Source organism: Pogona vitticeps, chromosome 3, assembly GCF_051106095.1.
Source record: "Pogona vitticeps strain Pit_001003342236 chromosome 3, PviZW2.1, whole genome shotgun sequence".
In the NCBI taxonomy this organism is placed as follows: Eukaryota; Metazoa; Chordata; class Lepidosauria; order Squamata; family Agamidae; genus Pogona; species Pogona vitticeps.
Window position 1 is genome coordinate 56653369 of NC_135785.1, and position 19800 is coordinate 56673168.

Genomic DNA, 19800 nt, shown 5'->3' on the forward strand with positions numbered 1-19800 from the left:
TTTCAGCACTGGCAGTTGGGTGATGTCCTCTACCAAAATGGTTCCCAACTTCTTGTCCCTATATTGCACATCAGCTCTAAGAATTCCTGACTCTTCGTCATAATGGCTAGCCATTCCAGGAGTTGAACTCCAATGTATTTGGAGATCTAGTTTGAGAAGCACAACATTACTCTATTTGAAGCACAAGGCTAGCATATATACGTAGTTCTGTCATCCAATGAAGAGGAACAGGTAGTTTCAAAAGAGACAGCTAAGAGATTGTGACCACTGTCCTTGAGGATCTGGTGCCTAAGGTAGTTGCATCAGATAATGGTAGGCTGGACCTTGATGAATTATGCTGGAAAGCTGTTGCTAGTCAGAGCAAGGATAATATAAAGTTAGAACCCAACTTAGTACAAGGCAACCTTTCTGTCAATGCTTGTGTTAAAAATCTCTCCATGGTAGTTGTCACTCTGCTCATAATTCTCCATATTTGACCTAATGTCAAATTTTCCAGGGCAAGTGGCACAGATATGAGTCACCGAGGAACTGTGCAGTGGATCTGGAGCTGAGCTTAATATAGGCATCCATTATATCCAATAATGTGTGATTCTTAGAGTACTGACTTTTTGAAAGGTGTACCTGGAGATCTCAGAAATGGGTCATTGTCGACAAGGGAACACTGATGTACTCATGACACAAACAGGAAGGTGTTTATTTAGCATCAGTCATGACCCTCAAGCATTCAGATTATATTTTATGTCCAGTCATTAAAAGGCTTTTATAGTCTTCAATTCTGGCTGTTACATTAGAGAGGTGACTATGCGTCCAGATCCGTATTGATTCTCCAGCCTGCCTTGTGGTAAGACCTCATTCCAAACACAAAACATTTAATGTAGTTTATATGAACCCAACAGTTTTCCAGCACAGGAACTGATCTTTGCGACTGACCTCTAGATGCAATGCTTTAAAAGCAAACCCAGGGCCTGGGAAAGAAAAATGCAGTAGAGTCCTCAAAACCCTTCAGGCCACTGCTGAACAATGCTTTGCCTCTAGGGACGTCTTTGCTCCAAGGAGTGGAAATTCTCCCTAGGGTGACTTTCTGAATGACTTCCTCCCTTTCTCTAAGGAAAAAGGAAAAGAAAGTTCATGTAGGCTCTAAGACCCCCAGATTCACAAAACGAAAACGTTCTTGGCTTTGACACTTTTAATTTGGCTTTATAGAGAAGGGGAAATGTAGCAGCGCATTCAATTGTTCTTATCCTTGTTCACCCTTAGAGTTTCAGTCTGCCATGGTCATAAAGAAAAAAAAAAACAGGTTTCATCAAGCTGCAAATCACTGCTTGTGCCTTTGATCATTTCCTCCAAACACAATAAATCTCTTTGACAAAGAAGTGCTAAATTGCTAGACTTTAACTCAAAGATCAACCACTTATAAACTCTGGATCTAGAGAAATGCAGTGCAAATAGTAACTCATATACATAACTACATCGCACCCCATTATTTCCCTAGCAGTCCGGATGTGACAATTGGTTTCAAAAGAACTGATCTCAAGGACAGAACATACATCAGCTTCAGGTGAGAGATAACGACTGACTGAAACACTGGGCATTAATCATAAACTACTGCTGTCACTCAGGAGGTGAAACATTTCCATCAAAGTTCAGGTTGAAAATATTTTAGCAGAACTTGCAACTTGCTCTTTCAACCATAAAAGTTATTGTCTGATACAAAAAAATTTCTCCATAAGATTAAATGTAAAGTTGAATAAAAATGTTATTAAAACTAAAATAAAGTCAAAATCCAAGCAGGAAATCCACACTGCCTCCTGTTTTATAAGGGAACTAAACTAAATTTTCACTGCTTCTCTTTTGATTTTCTCAGTTAGTACTTAACCTTTATCTTCTGCGCTACACTTCTATTAACGTGTTCTTGTTGGTAGCATGAGGATCTTCTCTTAATATACCCTCTAGAAATATTTGCGAAATGGGGCTGGAATTCTGTAAAACATATCACCATGGTTTTAGCTTTTAAATACTGTCCTTTTAATGATACAAGCCACCTTGGGTGCTTTTAAGGAGAAAGGTGGGGTAAAATATTCTAAATAAATAATAAATTATTGTCACAAACCAGGATATTCCATGTTATTTTGGTACTATATTTAATCTCAGTATTGTAAATGGCAGGTGTTACGTTGGGGTTGACTACCCCATAGTGAGGGACAACCGTGGTCCCTGGGACCTAAATAGCCTCTGAGGCTATGTCAGGCCTTTTATATCCTAGCACATAGTATCTCAAGTCACTTCCAACCCAGATACATTTACCGTATTTTTCGCTCCATAAGACGCACCTTTCCATAAGACGCACCAATTTTTTAGGAGAAGAAAACAGGAAAATATAATCTGTTTTCTTCGCTCCATAAGACGCACAGACTTTCCACACCCCTGTTTTGTGGGAAAAAAGTGAGTCTTATGGTGCAAAAAATACAGTATATCCAAATGGACAACCATGCCTTACAGTTGCAGAACCCTCCTGATCGCAGAGTTAGAATTACACAACTATAGATCTTGAAGGAACCACAAGGGTCACTGAATCTAATGAGGAAAGCCACAGCTAAAGCATTCCTGACAGCTGGCCGTTCGTCCTTGTTTAAAAACCTCTAGTGAAGAATAATCCACCCCATCCTGAAGCCGTCCATTTTATTGTCAAATGTTACTGTCAGGAGTTTTAATCAAAACGCCCTTTCTTGTATTTGCAATGCCCGCTTTGGTTCTATTCGTTAGAACAACAGAAAAGAAGCTTGCTCCTGCTCCTACACAATTCGTAGCCCTTCAAATACAGATGCCTGCCATACCATCTCTTGCCTTCCCTTCTCCAGACTATACACACCCAACTTACCTCAACAGTTCTTCCAAGAGATCAGTTTACCCTTACTACTGTAAGGGTGCAAGCAGACAGTGACAAAGGATGGAGTCTGATTGCCCTGGTTGCTTTGCCATCTCCTTTAAAAAGACCTTTCTGTGCATACAGGAATTGTTCCAACCCAGCTCCTGCTGGACCAAAAATTCTGGCTTGGGCAGCTAGGGGTGTCTGTGGTTCAAAAAGCAACTGCATCCCTTTTTGTCTTTTTTCTCATACAATCTGACATTTTGCTGATTTTACTTGTTCTGGAGCCTTTAAACCTTAGTTAATTTTCACACCCTTAACTCTGAGAGAAACTTCTATTTTTACAGTGGATTAGATTACTTATTTTGAGAGATTTGGCATCTCCCTATAATCAGAAATTTTCTTTGCAATTTTTACACAGAGATAGCTTTCTTCTGGGCTAGGTATCTGACTCAGGGACAGCTTTCCATAAATCCTGACACACAACCACACCTTCATTTATTTTTATTATACCTCCTGGTGAATCTCAGACAGCACAATTTCTTTAACATTCTTCCTCTATTTCTCCCTGGACAATTTTTCCCATTTGAATTTACCTGAATAAATCATTGTCCACATTCACCCAGAAACCTGCTTTTTGTAACTGGTACGTAGCAGTAAGTGTGTTCTTCTGAATCTCTAGGCAAAGCTTACTATACAACTGGAAAAACAATAAACTTTAATGAGAGGGCTAATGAAAGATGGCTATTTTTGAATGTTATAATATCAATTAATGTTTTAAACCAAATGTTCCATGTTGCACTTTTTATTTAAACATTGTGTTCTATTTTCTCTGAAATCCACTTAACTCTCTTCTGATTTCTTTCATACTTATGCTTGCCTTTCCTAGAGATGATTCCCTCCCTAACTGCTGAAATTTAAATACATTTTCAAATTCACTGCATCTTTAAAGCACCTCAGGACATCTCTGATGATACGTTCCCATCCATTGTGACAAATATTGAATCACATTTTCATCCTGATACAAAGCTATCTTGATCTGCTTCTCTTTTCACTCTGAACATTTCTTTCCAATATGTGTATGATGAACTACTACCCCTGAAATCTGATGTGAACAGTGGGTCATCCTACGTGAACAGCTAATCAGAGGAGATCAGCTGCCAAACAAAATACTGTAAACTCACCTCTACCTGGCAGTCATATGAAGCCAATTAGTCCTTACTTGAGCAAACACTACCCAGAGGTTCCAATTACACAAGCCAAAAGTGGTTTCTCTTCTGGAAGTTCCAACAGAATTAGTCTCATGCTGATAGCAAACAAAAGGACTCTGAAGCGATTATCTATAGGGGAATCCTTTGCACACTATGTTTCCGTAGGTGCTGGAGTTAATTGTTTGTAGGAAAACATTTTTATATTGAAGGCAGAATCTGTCACCTTGAAAAGGCACTTCCATAGCCTTGCTGAGTAATCACTTGTGAAACTGGGACTAGCATTGGAGTAACCAAAGGAAATATTTACATTCTGACAAGATTTGGAAATACGTGTCTCATTCTGGAGTTTTTCTAACTGGAATGCTCTCATACTCTTAAGCTGTAGCAGGCCTGTCAAATCTAGTTCACAGATAGAATCGGGTCTGATTCCCTCCCCCTCCTCCAGTAAAAGTGATAATACTACCTTGGCAGCCTCAAGACCCAGCAATTCCAATGACCCACTTCTTGGCTGCAAACCAACTTTGGGAGTGAGCCATTCACAGCAGGGGGCACTTTTAACCCTTTCCCCAACCCCAACCCCAACTTTATTTTTCTGTCACTGCTCCCTTATTCTTCCCAGAATTCCAGACAGAAGTTTGCAAGGTGGCCAAGCATTTACAGGATAGAAAATAGAAACCCACTGAATCATATCAGTTCTTGCAATTGTTGTGGCACCTCTATATTAATAGGAGTTTAATTTAATTTATATTTATTCATATTCTGAAACCACTCAGATGATATGTATTAAAAGGTCAGTTCATGGTCCATGCTGGAAAGATACCTCATCCCCAAATTTTGCCTACACATATTAAGAATCTACAACATTTTAAATTCACTCTTTGCTAGATTATAGGCTCCCGGTGGAAAACTTAATTCTGTTTCCTAGATATGTGTGGGGTGGGAAGCCTAGTTTCTAAATACAGCCAAAGCATCTGGCCATCCTGAAAGTCCTTTTGCCCTGTTAAAGTAACAACTCTATACCTGTTACAACTCTGCATACATTTTAGCCACACACACCCCAGCCCTTTTTAGGCTCAAAGCCTATTCCAGCACATCACTGATTTGCGAATCCCCTTGACAGGGAAAATTAGCCAAGCATGATTTGTAAGAGGGGACTAAGCCTCAGGAACAAAGCCAAAGGCTGCATCTGGCTGCAATATTGAACATCAGTTCCCCAGTTAATCAACTCAAAGACTTTACTGAGGTGTGACATTAAAAACAACAACACACAATTGGATTTCCACACAGAGGGAGCAGCTGGCAATCAAGGCCTGAATCTGCTTGGCAAAATGCCATCCTTCATCATGACCCCAGATAATTAACATTTTAACCAGACATATCATTTTTAAAAAAAATCAAGAACGTCACAAGCTCTAAGCAGAAGCCAATTACAAGATGTTCTACCCATTATGTGGACTCCTTAAGCCTTTGCTCTCTCCTCTCTTGTTTATATAAAGCACCTGTGGCAAACCAACAATCCATAGAAGGCACGCTGTGTGGTGGTGGTTGTTATGACTGTGGTCTCTATTTGCATTGATGACTGAACCAAGGTATACAAAATCTTTCACTACTCCAATTTTTTCATTGTTAAAGCCATATAGTTCTTCTGTATTCATTATTGTTGACTTCTTAATGTTCAACTGCAGTCCTGCTTCATCACTTTCTTCTTTCACTTGCACTAAAACTCATTTCAAGTATTACTGTTTTCTGCCAGGATGATGGTGTAATCTGCATACTTTAATTATTTATCTTTCTTCCACCAATTTACTCTCCTTCATTTTAATCTAATTTGGCTTTCAGTATGATAGGATCTGCCTATAGATTGAATAAATAAGGGGATAAAATCACCCCCTGTCTGACACATTAGCCTATAGCAATCTATTCTACCTCTCCATATTCTGTCCTAATAGTAGGTGCCAATGATAGGGCAAGTCCTTCAACACTTTTGATAGTGTTTAAAGAAATCCACGGTGCTGGAAGTCCTACTACGACAACACTTACTCCCCCTTCTGAAAAATTTTGCTGCTGACTCAAAAATAAATACAAAAAACATTGATATACAGTATATTAAAGACCAACAGATGTATTTCAGTGTAAAGAAGTATTCTATGAAAGCTCACACTGTATTCTATGAAATCTCACACTGAAATAAATGTTAGTCTTTAAAATGTCACAACTCTTATTTTATTTATTTATTTTTGTTACACAAGTTGAAACAGACTAGCACAGCTGCCTTGTTGAGAACTGCTAATGAGAGTTGTTCTTTGGATGCAGTACAAAGGTGAAATCAATTTTTAGTTTTCTATGTACTGAAGAAGGAAAGTCAGTAATCTCAATATTTGCTTTTGCCATGCTTCATGTATCTTTGTTGCAATACTGTTCTGGTATTTGTAGCTTACTTTTGAATATCCTTGTCTAGAATTGCCCTCTTTCTATTTTATTTTTTTAAAAATTCAACACAGTAGAATTTACAGATTAACAAACAAACAAAGGCTTGTGTTGCATTCATGCATATATGTATATACACCTACCATAATCTCAGGTACAAATGGTAAAAAGAAAGACTAGAGTTTGTGTGTATACATAGACAGCCAGATCGATCTGATAGACAGACAGTCAGACAGATATTTGCTAGAGCACAATCTGTCCTATGCTGCTGCCTGAAAGTACTATGAAGCTGTTAATATAACGCAAACCTGTACATGCTGCCATGTTTTCTTTCATTTCTGAGGGACCTAGAAAGTGCATAACTGAGGTCTTCCTGGTACTGAATAGAAATCCTTCAAACATGGCTAACAAAGCCAACAAACATTCCAGTGATCCCCCTTTTTTTGGAAATCCTGGGGAAAGAGATACATTATCAGGCAAGCAAGCTGCTTGAGTCATTCTTCTAATAGATAACTGCAATATGCAGAAATCTGTTTGCAGTTTGCTTGAGTCTGCAGAGATATAAAAAGACAGTTGACCTACATGGCATGCAGTGAAATCAGCCCATTCGTGCCAGAGGATCTTGTTACTACAGTATTCCCTCTGGCTCTCTTTCCTTTCTGATCCACTTACCTTCCTACATTTCATCACTGATAAAATATTTTTTTTGTAGGACAGGTTATAGAAACTAATTATTTATGCAATCCTATGTTATCTAGGTAAAGGTTTCCCTTGACATTGTCGTGTCCGACTCTAGGGTGCAGTGCTTATCCCCATCTCCAAGCCGTAGAGCCAGCATTTGTCCGTAGACAGTTTCTGTGGTCATGTGGCCAGTGTGACTAGACACAGAAGGCGGTTACCTTCCCACCGTGGTGGTACCTATTTATCTACTCGCATTTACTTGCTTTCGGACTGCTAGGTTGGCAGGAGCTGGGACAAGCAATGGGAGCTCACTCCATCACATGGATTCGATCTTACGACTGCTAGGTCTTCTGACCAAGTTATGTCATCTAACTTGCAAGTAAATCTCACTATGTCTAGTGAGTGATTAGGTGTCCTTAAGTCTGGAGAGACTATGGTAACGTGCTCTGTAGGGAGGACATGGAACAGCATCTAGTGTGGCTGAGAAGGCCAATTCGAGAGTGACAATCCCTTCTACACTAAAGACAAATACAATCTGTCCCCTGTCCAGCTCCCTGATTTTATTTATTTATTTATTTATTTATTTATTTATTTATTGGACTTATATACCGCCCCATAGCGCTACAAGCACTCTCCGGGCGGTTTACAATTTTTAATTATACAGGCTACACATTGCCCCCCCAGCAAGCTGGGTACTCATTTTACCGACCTCGGAAGGATGGAAGGCTGAGTCAACCTTGAGCCGGCTACCTGGGATTTGAACCCCAGGTCGTGAGCACAGTTTTAGCTGCAGTACAGCATTTTAACCACTGCGCCACGAGGCTCTTCTTTTGCTGGTTTCAGGACAGCCTCTTTGCCTCAGCCTGCTGGACAAGTGTCTCCAAAATGTGAGAGGCCATGATGCACTGCCTGCCTCCAGGCTGAATGCTCAGATGTCAAGGTCTCCCATCTGTTAAGGTCCATTCCTAAGGCTTTCAGATCCCACTTCCAGATATCCTTGTATCACAGCTGTGGCCCCCTCTGGGGCAATTTCCCTGCACTAATTCTCCATACAGGAGATATTCTGGAATCCAATCATCAGCCATTCTCACGACATGCCGAAGCCAACATAGACGTCGCTGTTTCCGTAATATTGTATATACATGCTAAAAATTCCAGCTCGTTTTAGGACTACTCTATTTGGAACTTTGTCCTGCCAGGTGATACCAAAAATGCATAGGAGACAACGCATATGGAACATGTTCAGCTTCCTCATCTTGAGGTACGAGCTGAACAATTTTATATAGATGTCTTCAGAATTGTGATCCATTGGATCCATTGGATCCAATGGATCACAACTGGAGCTTACTCCCAGATAAATTTATATAGGATTGTAACTTACGTTTCTCATGCATCAGTCCTACAGCTATTCACCTGGAATTAAGATCTACTGAACTTTATAGCAAAAATCATATCCAACATTTGCACAGCATAAAGTTCTGCTTGTAGAATTGCTCTGCATTACACTGTTGAACTGATTGTGCAATGTGCACTTCAAGCCTGCAACATTTGTTGAATAGTGCTTTTAAAGAACAGTAGAGACTGCACTTGCACCAAATTCAGACAAAAGTGCAATTTCTAACACTATGTGTTTTGGTATGGCCAAGAAGGCGCAACTATCTGCAGGAGCTAAGCAAACTTAATGATACAGTTGGCCAACGGATCACAATTCTGAAGACATCTATATAAAATCGTTCAACTCGTAGCTCAAGATGAGTCTCTCAGCTTGAAAACAGTGTTCTAAGAAAAAGTATTTTGCGGACTGTACAACAGTGATCAAAATGATATGAATAATGCCTACTGGTATTACACAACTGGCATAAATCTCTACAGCAAACTGCTGCAAATTAAGAAGTCAGTGTAGACATCTGCTGTTCCATGCTGAGTCATGCAACTTGTGTACAACAGCCAATGCCCAAGCTGGCTTCTTAACTTGTGGCAATCCACCACTGAGATTTACACCATGCTACACCAGCATAAAAAACTATAGGATTCTGGCCAATGTTCCTTAGCCTTTTCAACCCATGTCCCCTTCACACGAACATGAAAATCTCATGTTTCTCTTTCAAATCTTCCTCTTCCCAATAACTTTATTAGAAATTTCAAATGTCAGGATAAAAAAACAAATCACAAGGTTTATAAAATTAAGAGGAAAATTATCTTCCATGTTTTCAACAGCACTTAAGGCACAGTATTGCACCATAGAATGATGTAGCAAGCTGAGTATTAAGAAAATAAGTATTGGTATTTTTGCTATGTTTGCATGACTATTAAATATGTTTTTTGCAAACTATGTGTCGCTGCTAAAATCCTGCTAACAACTTCCCCTAAGAGGGGCACACCCCACCCGCTGAGAATCATCATTCTAGGGGACTGAACTACTTGCTCTTCCTGATGGAAGCAACATGTTCCATACATGAGCATCATTCTCAAGTACTGACTTCCAAAATAAGTGCTATGAAAATAACCACTTGTGAATTGCAGAAGATGCTGGGGAAATCCCTAGGGCACCTGCTTATGTCTTCTGCAGGGACACTTCCCAGGTCAGTCAGCCTTCCCTCATGCACTGCTTGAGTTTACTGTATCACATGGAGAAGGAAGACATTTGCTCAGGGTAGGAGGTGTCTCTTGTGAAAGCTTGTTTGTAAATTCAAGATTCTCATTATGGAACCCACAGTTCCCTGGAATACAGTGTATGAGTGCCTGTCACAAAGCATGAAAGACCAGACTTTGTTGCTTGGGCATACTGCCAGCATTTTATGGCCCCAATCATTTTTTTCCCATGAACTATAAAAACACAAGGGATTTGCAAAACCAAAACAACCCCAAGCTTCTCCCATCTCACTCTACAAACAAGGCCCTCCCCTTTCTCAGGTCTCAGAATCCAGAGTCTATCACACTCCACACAGCATCAGGCCCTTCTGAAAGCAGGATACACTCCAAAAGAAGATATTTAACCTTGATTTCTTGTAGCCAAATAGGGCATCCTAGTTAGGTCTGTCTATCTGGCAGAAAACTCAGTTATGCTCAATGACAAGAACAAAACAGGGATATAAGCCCGAGCACATTCTCCTGGAAGCCTGCTGGAGTTTGCGTCCTTGGATCATAGGCTTCCCAGACTGCCAAGGGAGGCTAGGCTGTTCCTCTCCCATCTGCCCTTCCATCAACAGGTAAATACCTTGTTTTATATAGGTGCAATATTGACAGATGACTGGCAGCGAGGATATGTCTTTTAACAATTCAGTTTTAAATTGCTGTCAGTGCAGTTGTGCTTTCAACATCACAATACCATAATCTGTAGAACTGTATTTTAACATAACAGCCGAAATCTTATGGCTTAGCACAGTAAACTGAGTAGGCCCATTTAAATCCATGGAACTTATGAAGGAGCTGACTTAGCAAATCCCCATTGATTCAATGGATGGGCCTACTTTAGTATGACTTACTATGCTAAGCGTGGTGGCGCTGTTGGCTAAACTGCAGAAGCCTCTCTGCAGCAGGGTCAGAAGACCAGCAGTCATAAGATTGAATCCACGCGACGGAGTGAGCTCCCATCCCTTGTCCCAGCTCCTGCCAACCGAGCAGTTTGAAAACATGCAAATGCAAGTAGATAAATAGGTACCACCATGGTGGGAAGGTAACAACGTTCTGTGTCTAGTCGCACTGGCCACGTGACCACAGAAACTGTCTTCAGACAACAGCTGGCTCTATGGCTTGGAGACGGGGATGAGCACCGCGTCCTAGTGTCAGACATGACTGGAATAAATGTCAAAGGAAACCCTTTCCTTTTTACCTTACTATGCTTAGACTTCCACTAATAACTGTTTGTAGTTTGAATCTGTATCTGTTTTAATTTTATTGTCAGCTACTTTGAGTCCATGGATGATCCTATCCATGTTTGGTAAGAGAGAGATGCTGATCTGTTCAAGGAGGCTTATTCCCTAGAAAATGTTTTAGGACTGCAGTCTTATGGTGTATCCTATAGACACGCTATGTTGGGACTAAGAACTACTGAACCAAATACAGTAGTGCTCATTTCTAAGTAGAAATGCATAGAATTCCACTGTGAGTCATCTCAGTGGGCTGGTATATATACATTATCTTAATATATACAAGTGAAGAAACTTTGTTTTCTCTCTGCAGGTGACAGAACCATCAAGGAGACTGCAACATTTTACAAACAGCAGTCTCGCTGGTGAAATCATCTCAAAGTTGGAACAAAACTCTTCATGTTCCATGAAAACTCTATGAAAACAAAGTTTAAGTTTCCTAAATTGGCTTCCATCATTCCCACCAACAGGAAACACAGAAGAGTTGTGATGCTTTATCAGCACTGTTTGAAGCTGGCTCTCAAAATATAAACACTTGAAGTAGATTTTTTGAAAACTTTGCTTAGAAAATAGAATTTTATTAAGAAGTAGACAAAACTCACAGATGGAAATGATAATGCTGTCAGGGACCTTGCTGATGTAAATTTCTTAAATTTAAAAGGTAAAAAAAAAGTCCTTTTAGCTGAAATACAACTTGAATAATATTGGGTTTAAATGGCACAGGAAAATTGTCTCCAAAATCTTTTATTTTCCAAACCCAAGTCTGCCTGCCACATGGATGGTTTATAAATATTCATCCAGTTTATCCAAATTGCTGATTATCTTCATATCACATGCAGTACTTACTCTTTTTGAATTTCATCCTAAAAATATTATTTATTTACTTGCTAACTTTAGTTTGTCAGTGAGAAACAAACAGTAAAGAGTTACAGCTGACTGAAGATAAAATGGAAAAGAGGGCGTACAAGGAAGAGAATTTCCTTACTGGAAAAACCTGAAGAATAGTCAGGATTAGAGATGGGCACAAACTGCCAAAATGATGGTTTTTCTTGGTTCATGGTTCGTGGAAGTCCACAAACTATGAACCACAAATTTACAATTTGTTCCCAAACGAAACACGAATCAAGCAATTGGTTCATTTGTTTTTTTTTTCAAAAACAGCCCAGTGACTGTCTTTTAAAAAGCACAAACAAATGGCTGCGTCCCTGCCCACACTGCCTGGGCCCACCCCCTTCCCACTGCCCCATTGCCTCCCTACCCTTTTGCTGCCTTCTTGAGAGACTGCCGGCTCCGCAATCTCTCCACATATCCCTGCCTATATGCTGAAAGGCCACCCAACAGGCTGGCAGTAAGGCTAATGAAACATTTTTTTTAAAAAAAAATTAATTAAATTTATTTTGAGTTAGATGGCCGGGGATGGCTCTGTGCATGCCCCCACCTGTGAGCTGATGCATGGGGGCATGAACAGAGGGGGCCCAGCTGGCTGACAGGCCAGTTAACTAAAAACATAATAATTAACTTTTAAAGTTAATTAATTTTAAGTTGTTTTTATTATTATTATTATTATTATTATTATTATTATTATTATTATTATTATTATTATTATTATTATTATTATTATTATTATTATTATTATTATTATTATTAGTATTAGTATTAGTATTAGTATTAGTATTAGTATTATTATTATTAGTAGTAGTAGTAGTAGTAGTAGTAGTAGTAGTAGTAGTAGTAGTAGTAGTAGTTAGCCAGCCTGTCAGCTGATAGACAGGGTCATGCACAGAGGATGCCAACCTGCGGTGAGTCTCTCAAAATGACAGTAGTAGTGGAGGAAGAGGAGGCGGCAGCAGGAAAAGGTAGGGAGGCAGTGGTGCAGTGGGACGGGGTAGGCGGAAGGGTGGCAGGCTGCGTGGGGGCAATGAACCAGGAGGTTCAGAAATCGTTTTAGAAATGCATTGTTTTGAGAAAGTTTGGGTTCTCCAGTTTGAACAAACCTGAATTAGGGATTTTGGACAGGTTTCCTGGTTCGTAGTTTACTTCACGCCCATCTCTAGTTGGGATGCAACACAGCATCACTGTTCAGAACTGCCACATGATGCTGTGTAGAAGCAATATATTTGCATCTACTTTCCTGTCTTGTCCCTGGATTTCTCTAGTTTACTGTCAGGGATACCCTGTGATGCAGGGATCTTTTGAACACTGCACACAGACAGACCTGGTTTTGCTGACAAGAGCATCACAGGGAACTGCACTTAATATCTGCTCAGTGGCAAATGAAGTGGCTCTTCTACTTCTTCCACTACAGAGAACTGAGGGCAGCATACTTGGGTTCCGAGACACTAGACTCTCCACCCAGACACCAACCAGCCTTAGGTTTCTACAGCAATAATGAAGTTGCTGCATCAAATGCCACTGGACCATGCCTGTTGCATACATAAGATTTCCTCCATTGTCTCCTTCTTTTTAGCAATGAGGGTTACTTTTGGAGAAGAAACATGTGGCTCCAAAGGAATACTTCTGTATAGTAGTTGTCACTTAAGCATGTACATGCAGAGTGCTTAAGGTCAGTTTGCTTCCTCTCTCATTGTCGCAGATGGCTTTTGGTGGGTTCAGAAGGCTGGCATGCTGTGCAGCTCTGCAGGAGTCCTTGTAAGAAAGGAGAATGGGTAAAATACTATCTACACAGACTGCGTAAGTTCTGTCCTTATGGAGTCTGCCTTCTGTCCTACCCATCCCAGGAGGCACCACCGTCCATGCTAAAATTGAGATTGGATGTGGGAAAACAGTTCAAATACCTCCTTGGTTATGAAGGATAGATCAATGCCCTTATACAAGTCACGATGTCTCAGCTTAAGATTATTCACAGACTTGTTGTGCATTTAGACTGTTGTTCAAGTGTTCCTTAGAAGAAGTGTGAAGTGTGAATTGTATCAAGTAAAAAAGAGACCAATTTATTTATTACTTTTAATTACTTTAATTTATATTTTTGTTTAGTCGTTAAGTCATGTCCAACTCTTCATGACCCCAGGCCCTCCTGTCTTCCACTGCCTCCCAGAGTTTGGTCAAATTCATGTTGGTAGCTTCGGTGACACTGTCCAACCATCTCATCCTCTGTCGTTCCCTTTTCTTCTTGCCTTCACACTTTCCCAACATCAGGGTCTTTTCCAGGGAGTCTTCTCTTCTCATGAGATGGCCAAAGTACTGGAGCCTCAGCTTCAGGATCTGTCCTTCCAGTGAGCACTCAGGGTTGATTTCCTTCAGAATGGATAGGTTTGTTCTCCTTGCAGTCCAGGGGACTCTCAAGAGCCTTCTCCAGCACCACAATTCAAAAGCATCAATTCTTTGGTGGTCAGCCTTCTTTATCGTCCAGCTCTCACTTCCATACATCACTACTGGAAAAACCATAGCTTTGACTATGTGGACCTTTCTACCATCAGAGTGGTATCATCTGCACATCTGAGGTTGTTGATACATTTCTTCTGGCAATCTTAATTCTGGCTTGGGATTCATCCAGTCCAGCCTTTCCCATTAGAGCTGAATTTCTCATGCTATAAGGTGCTTTTGCTTCTAAATAAGCTAATCTGAAGACAGAACAATCTGGATAAAAATATTTTGTGAGGTACCAATGTTTAATGTAATTTGAGATACAGAAGAAATCATTTTTCCACAGCTTTGTTACCTGGGTCTTCAAGCATTAGCTCCAGGTAATTCAAGCACTATCGGATTGTCTGCCAACAACTGCTTTGCTCATATGTTTTAAAGCTCCCTGTGGTTTGGTGTGGAATGATTCCAATACTTTGGTAAGTGTTAGAATATAATAACAGACATATATAGTCCTGAGAAAACTTGGCAATCATAACTGCTAAAATCAACAATAACTCCTGAGAATCACCTTTGTCCTACCTGCTAATTCCCATCTGTTTTCTCAAAAAATGGAATCGAGAACATAACTGGGTTATGGTTTATACTGTTCTTCCAATGGCTGAACTAGTTAATCCAGTCTCGACTAAATGCTGGAATAAGCCACAAAAGTGAACTACAAGGCTTCACTTTGAACTATAGCAAAAACTATATGGTTGATTCCTCTTTCTCTGTTTCTCTGTTTATCCTTCCTTTCCGCCACTACTGCTCTGTGCTTAATTTTATTATGCAAACAGTGCAGGACGGACATATGTTCTCTCAAACCTTCTAAAGAATTATGCAGACTGGTGGAGATAAATGGCAATGTTTTATGATCATCTTGTCTGGGAATATGTTTTGTACAGCAACTGAAAACACCAGTACTGAAGTTCCTGACCAAGCAATGTTTATACTCGGTTCTGGAACCTGTTTGAAGTGTTCTTCCACTTTTTCTATTCCACAACAAAAAGTACAGCCCACATGAGTCAAATGAGATCTTTTTGGCTTGTAGTCACCAATATTTCTTAAAGATCATCCTAGGAGCAATGTGAAGGCAAAGAGTGATGGAAGTGACATGGGAAAATACTATGGCTGACGTCTTTTCAGTCTTGCTAGTGACATCAAACTACTGGATAGTCTCCAGCATGGACTGGCTCAGTCCCAGTGATAATAACTCGTAATCTTCTTGGCTTCCTTGAAAATGTGACAAGTGACTTTTTCACAGCCACATTTCCAGCTCTTAGGATTTCCTGGCTTGTGACAAAGCAGCATGCCTTATTTTTACCAGAAACCTAGCTTACACGCCAGCACATTTCTAGTTGATTTCAGTAGAAGTCTGTTCATCTGAGGCCATTATTCTGTGTTCCCCGGCCTCTAATACTAAACATGTTCACATTCTGCACAAACAGCTGCCTTCCTTATTTGCAAGATTGGAAAAGCCCAAAAACCCTCCTGAGAGAGCTCTGGAAGTGCCAAGCCAAAACTAAATGCTGGATCAAGATACCTTGAATAGAGCTGAATTTTATCTAAAACAGGGATCTCAAACTCAATTTACCTGGGGGCCGCTGGAGGCAGAGTCTGGGTGAGGCTGGACCGCATCAGATTTTCCACTAAGCAGAGCAAGAGCCCGAGGAAACTGCCCAGGAGTTTTCTTAGCCCAGCTGGGGCTCCCAGGAGGAGGAGGAGGAGGAGGGGCGCTGGCCACGGCCCCCTCTGGCTCCTTCTTCACTACCACCACCAGCAGCAGCAGCAGGACAAAGAAATGGGAGGGAGCTCCACTGACCGCCTAGTGGAGGGGAGCGCACAACATAAAAATATTTTAAAACCTTCACAGAATTTGCCTTGCCAAAGGAGAAAAGCCCCCATTGGTACCTGCAAAATTAAACAGAACAGGGCACCCCACACACACAGGTGCACACACACACACAAATACACACACACACACGGAGATCCAGCAACCTTCCTCTGAGGGCTCCCCTCTAGAAAAGGTGCACTCAGCAGCAGCAGCTACCCATACCATGACAGAGGAGCAAACTTTGCGAGGTGAGCCCAGGCAGCCTCCAGAGCCGAAGTGGCTGAAGCAGGACAAAGAGGAGGAGCAGGAGGAGGAAGCACCATTGGTCGCTGAGGTGGCCACGGGCCAGGCTTGTGCTGGGGGTGCCGAGAGACTCAGAGAACCGCTTCCCTGGAAGAGGTGGCAGTGGCAGCAGCAGCAGCTGCTGTTGGCAGCTTGGAGGCACTCTTTGAGGATGGGCTGGGAGCGAGCTCTGCTCTCAGGCATCGCTCGGCGGCACTCAGGGAAAAGGGCCAGCAGCATGCCTCACTCACCAGCTCTCCCCTAAGATAGCGCCTCTTGAACCCTCCATCCGGAACTGCAGCCTGCTAGCCGGCAGACAGGCGGCCAGGCTGGCAGGCTGCAGTTCCAGATGGAGGGCAAAAGAGGTGCTGTCTTGGGAGGGATGCAGCGAGCAAGGCGAGGCTTTTTTTGACTCTTGACAGCAGAGGATGTGTGGGTGCTTCAGGGGGCAGGCAAGGTGGGGGGGCCCATAAACTATCATCCAGTGGGCCGCAAATGGCCCCCGGGCTGCATGTTTGAGACCCCTGATCTAAAAGAATGCTCAGCAATATATTATAATGTTTTCATAAGGTTCAAGAGCGCTTAAGGGTCCTTTACTCTGAGAAATTGAATGGTGCCATTAAAGATGCCTATAAACATCTGGCTTTTGCTATACGAGTCTGTCCCAAGTTGCAATGAGATTTTAAGTGCCACTTTTTGCAGTAATGACTTGATTGCTGCAAAACCGGTTATGTGATTTTAAATAAAGTGAAGGCTTGCATTAGAATTATATGTTGCCTTAAAGCAAGTGCAGACAGACTTTAAGCTTTTGAGGTCTATTTTGCATGTTTTTCACTTGCAGTCCAACATCCACCGACCAGGAGCCAACATTGCACACCTGTGGCATTTGTGGCTGGGGAAGGAATCATATGGAAGTCACTGGTCATGGTTGAAGCCAGTTACTTGCTTTATCCCATGAGCAGTGGAATGGAATGGTCTGCATTCAAGCACCCAAACAACTGAATGGAAAGCACTAAAGCCTTCCTGTATTGCTGCTGTTAAATGACTGGATCCTGAAAACAATTTCTTACTGTTGCAACTGTTGCTAGATGGAGATCACCCAGTGGTCTCCCAATAAATCCCAACTATCCCTTGCTCATTCCTGCTTCAAAGTATGCCCAGGATGTCCGCCTTCCACACTACTGTCCTGCCATACTATGTTCCTTTCCATTTGTAGAATTTTTATTTTTTTATTTATTTATTGTATTTACACCCCGCCTATCTAGTCATTTCGACCACTCTAGGCCATTCGACCATTCTTTCTCACCAAAGGTCCAAAACAAAAGTCCTTAAAATTAGTAAGGATAACAATAGCTGAAATGTACTTTCTTTAGCCATCTTTATCAACACAGCCACCTGTTTAGTGGAAATCTAGAAAACAATTTTGTCCTGTTGCGCATGTGCGTGTGCGCACACACACACACACACACACACACTTGCATCTCCAGCTGTCCAATTCTAGTGCAAGGCAACATTGCACTGAATGGAGAAATGTATGCTCTCTGGAAGCTGCACATTACACATCAAGTGTCTAAGAACTTGGCCTTAAGTATTTCAGGTGGGGGAGGAGAAACATTACCTCTCAAATTGCCAATTCCTACATAATCAATATAGATAATATTAAAATTGTCTATGAGGGTTAAAAAGACTAGCCTGCAGTCTTGCTGTACCATTCCTCCATTCAGCTTCTACATTCCCCTTTCTGCCCCCTCTTTTCTCTCTCTCTCTCTCAGTCATACAGTAATCAAAGTGTTTCCTCTACAATTTCAGTGCCTCTCCCTTCCTTTTCCCTGCTGCTGTGCTTCTTCTGAAAATTTAAGGATGTGAAATCCATTCACATCATATTTCTGTTACTCTGCCCAGAAGGTAAGTCCAAAAAAAGACAATTTAATTACTACTTCAGGAATCCTTTTTCATCATGGCTTCTTTGAGTTATATGCATTTACACTGCTGGGGGGGGGGAATGTGTGTTTTGTGTTTTTGTGTGTATGTGTGTGTGTGCGCGCGCGTGCGCGTGCATTTTTCAGAAGGGACTAACAAACAGCATAGCAAGACAACTTCTACAATCTGAGAATCAAATCAGACATGTGCATGTTTACTTTCAGCATCAAAATTTTAAGTGCCCAGGGTGAAGAGAATGAAGCAAACACTCTCCTCCACCATTAATTATGCTCCAAATCCTGCTTTAAGCTTTTTCCTCTATATCAGCTCATTTCCAGCATCATCACATCTGAATAGAAAGTATAGAGGAGAATCTCAATTGGAGTACTTCATAATCTCCTGCCCCAACAAGTACAATTTCAATCATCTACAGCAGTGGTCTCCAATTTTGGGCCTCCATATGTTCTTGGACTTCAACTCCCAGAAATCCTGGCCAGCAGGGATGGTGGTGAAGGCTTCTGACAGTGGCAGTCCAAGAACATCTGGAGGCCCAAGGTTGGGGACAACTGATCTACAGCTAACATGGCAGACCAAAATTCCAGGGCATTATGGGAGATTCAATTCAATGTATCTGGGTATTATATTGGTGAACTGTGATCTGCAGGTACCCCCCCCACACACACATACTTAGTCATGTTAAGAGCAGACTCATTTCTATCAATGGGATCTAATTTGTGACTAAATTCAGTCTCATTGGCCAAAAATTCTGGTGCTTAGCTTAGTAAACTGCATTAGAGCAGGCCCACTGGATCAGTGGGGATCTGGTGAGAAATCCTCTGTAAATTCTATTGACTTAAATGGATCTACTCTGAGACATACTGTGCCTAAGTCTCTGTAGATTCAATGACCCTAGTCTAGTGCGATTTACTACACTAAACAACAGGATTTTGGCCATTGATTTAATTATGCCTACTCTGAGCATGACTTTGTCTTAATCCAACCCTAAATTTGTAACCATCCATTATTTATGTAACTTATCCAGAGAGGCTTTGATATTGAGTGGACAAAAAATAAATGAATAAAGTAAGTTTATATCACTCTCATTTTTTAAAAGGCTTCTTCAGTGCAAAACCTACATATCATCTCTTACCATCTACAAAACCCTAAGGCTACTATTCTCAACTCTTTTTTTGGCCATGGCCATAAACACAGTATGAAAGAATTATAGGCCAAATCATGATTGTATAAGTTGCATAATAAACCTTACAAAGTGGTGTGTGAAGAATTGTTTCCAGTCTGTGGTCCCGTTCAATTGTGCCAGGGGCACCCAGGGAGCTATATGGCCACTGT

The 19800-nt window shown here is 41.2% G+C and overlaps 1 protein-coding gene and 1 long non-coding RNA gene across 6 annotated transcripts in view; one reads left to right on the forward strand and one right to left on the reverse strand.

The window, feature by feature from the left end:
* The window catches only part of SH3PXD2A (SH3 and PX domains 2A), a 338938-nt gene that overhangs the window by 304254 nt on the left and 14884 nt on the right, over positions 1–19800 (reverse strand). The window lies entirely within an intron of this gene.
* LOC140705975 (uncharacterized) lies at positions 5579–11814 on the forward strand. The gene is made up of 2 exons (XR_012085638.2): positions 5579–5666; positions 11368–11814. It is a non-coding gene; the product is annotated as an uncharacterized LOC140705975 (long non-coding RNA).